This window comes from Acipenser ruthenus, chromosome 22 (assembly GCF_902713425.1).
Source record: "Acipenser ruthenus chromosome 22, fAciRut3.2 maternal haplotype, whole genome shotgun sequence".
Taxonomy (NCBI): domain Eukaryota; kingdom Metazoa; phylum Chordata; class Actinopteri; order Acipenseriformes; family Acipenseridae; genus Acipenser; species Acipenser ruthenus.
Window position 1 is genome coordinate 27,742,668 of NC_081210.1, and position 2,467 is coordinate 27,745,134.

Sequence of the window (2,467 nt, forward strand, 5' to 3'; positions counted from 1 at the left end):
TGATGATCAAATACAGTGTAAATAGTTGACATATCTGAGGTTTGTTATAAGATGCATCTTGTGTTTAAATATCCGTGTGCTACAGCTCCCCCTGACTGTGTTGAAACTTGCACATCCTGTTCCACAGTGTGTCATTTTCCAGGTTGAATTAGCAAGCATCGTGAATACATCATGGAAAAGGCAGAACAAGAAAATCATCTAAGCATTTCAATTAAATATACAGAGAACAGTTACACACCCCATACTGCACCCTTTTTTATAAATATATAGACTGGTTATATATAGGACCTAAATACCAGACAATAATAATAATAATAATAATAATAATAATAATAATAATTTACCAGGCTTCTTGAGTAAAATATTTAAACTATAGTCATTTTACGTGCATAAATAATCTAGCTGTTGTATACAGAGATGACCCGCTCATATGGTTTCTGTTGTTATTTTAGGATGTATGCTTTCTTATCAGTAATCAATACATTTTTTTTGCTGTAATAATTTAGGGATAGGTGCAGGGTGGTGGACACAAATAAAATACATTGATTGCAGAAGATTATCACGGGCTGGGCAGCACAGTGCAGAACAGGCCGGTTTGGAAATCATACAAATGTACACTCGGAGGTGAAAGTGATATTAAGATCCGTTTTAAAGACAAATATAACAGAACACTATTTTAAGTTACTCTTGCTTCCAGATGATCACTTGTGTGACAGATCCGTTTGAAAATACAAGACAGGTCACATTACCCTTACCCCGAGGAGTCCCATTCTTTAATGATTCTACATCTAAAGAACCGCTTTTGAGTTGCCTGAGCATTCCATTTAGAAATGCCTATCATTCCACTGAGCCTTGAGGTCTATGCCTATGAACAACGTAGTCTGCTGTAAATTCTGCCACCTTCCCTTCCTAAAGTTTAAAATTGCTTTTGTCATTCCAGCCTCTCAACGGAGACCAGATGAGCGACTCCAAATGCACTTACTGAGACATTTCAAGCAGGCAGTTCCTATTGTGTGTGGCTCAAGGTTAAAGAACTACAAACAATTCTGAATTTTTTGTTAATGGTTATATAGTCTGACGAATAATGGTCTGAGCAGAAACAGTGATTTAGAATTATACAAAACGTGCATGAAGAGGATATTAGATCGGTAAGGAATAAATGATTCCTAACAGATAGATGTATCTCATCAATAACTGAAATAATAAAAAGATCAATACTTAATAAGAAACATACAGCTAAAAAGGAGTAACGTGTGCCCCTATAAATGTTTAGCATATTAGAAGCATAGCACAGAATAATAAAGCATAATGAAATCACAGGTACTGAGCACATTTGCATTGGTGCAGTTTTATCAGGGTAGTTCTGCTGAAAAATACCAAAAGACACAATACGTTATTTGAAAATGAGGCAGCAAACAGATGACACTGTTTAACTTGGCCTCAGCAAACACATGACACTGTTTAACTGGACCTCAGCAAACACATAACACTGTTTAACTGGGCCTCAGGACTTTGCTAAAGCAGATTACAACTAGCAGGAGTCTCTTGCTATCACCATATGTTTATTTATTTTATTTTTTTGGTGGTATTTGTCGCACTATATTATGAACAGTAGTTTTGAAATACGCCGTTTAACTTTATTGGAGTATTGCAATGGTGTGACTAACAGTCGTATGAATTTCTTCCTGATTGGTGTCAGTCATATCCTATTTCAGTCTTGTTTCTTTATTATGGAAGTATTCACACTGACACGCTGATTTGTCAGGGATGGGAGTCTAACTTGACAGAACATGGTATTTTAGTACCATTCATATTGCACCACCAAGGCCATGAATCACACATTAACCCATTAAGTGCCACTGTCCTCTTTTGAGGCCAGGCTACTATATCATTTTTTGAAGCATTTTTAAGTGGCATCTACCAGTTATTTTAATTTTCTCTTTAACTATATTGTTATGGTAACTTACCGCAAAAGTGAAGTCTAAATGTAATGTTATCATTGTGTTCTGATTTCTGAAATGAAAAATGAATTTGGTGCTTAATGAACTAAAGGTGTCTGCCCTGTGAAGAAACACGTTAGCGAGCCCTAGATCCCCTGCATATTCAACAGCAACCCTGCCTATACCTTACACAATAGCAACAACAGAGGGAGCAATCTCATTGGCTAACAAGTGTTCCAACCTGTGCAGACATGTGTGCATACCAACACAGCTTGGAAGTCTTAGAACCATTCTGCCTGAGTCACATGACATCCAATTCACTTGCCATTTTTTAAGCGCATTAACTGAACTTCGTTTTGCCAAACACCATGTCTAGGTATTTGGATATTGGCTCATATTTTAACACCCTGTAGTGTTATTGCTTTAACCATTGCTGTAGGGAATAATCAAATAGCTCCACGACTAGACCAAATGAGAGAAAAGGGTACTAATAATAATAATAATAATAATAATAATAATAATAATAA